This window comes from Gavialis gangeticus, unplaced genomic scaffold (genome assembly GCF_001723915.1).
Source record: "Gavialis gangeticus isolate Ggan-Ray unplaced genomic scaffold, GavGan_comp1, whole genome shotgun sequence".
Lineage (NCBI taxonomy): Eukaryota > Metazoa > Chordata > Crocodylia > Gavialidae > Gavialis > Gavialis gangeticus.
The window spans coordinates 20,805,650-20,805,920 of record NW_017729026.1 but is presented as its reverse complement, the minus strand read 5'-3'; positions in this window follow the sequence as shown (position 1 = coordinate 20,805,920).

Here is a 271-nt window from a genome sequence, read left to right as displayed (position 1 = left end):
ATGGTTGGCCCTTGCCTTGGTGCTGAAGCATGCTACCTGCCCATGCAGGGCAGGCAGCATGCCAGCTGCAGGGAGATGGACCTAGGCTCCACTGAAGGTAAGTAGAGGGTTGGGGGGGCTGGAGGAGGGGACCATGGGGGGACCCCCACTGGCCCCACTCACTCTGCCACCTCCCAGATCCCTACCCTGCCTGGACCCACCTCTAGCCCCCTGATAGCTTCTCTGCCCTGCCCCATCCAATCCCATCCCCCCAGTCCCCCAAACCCCAGTT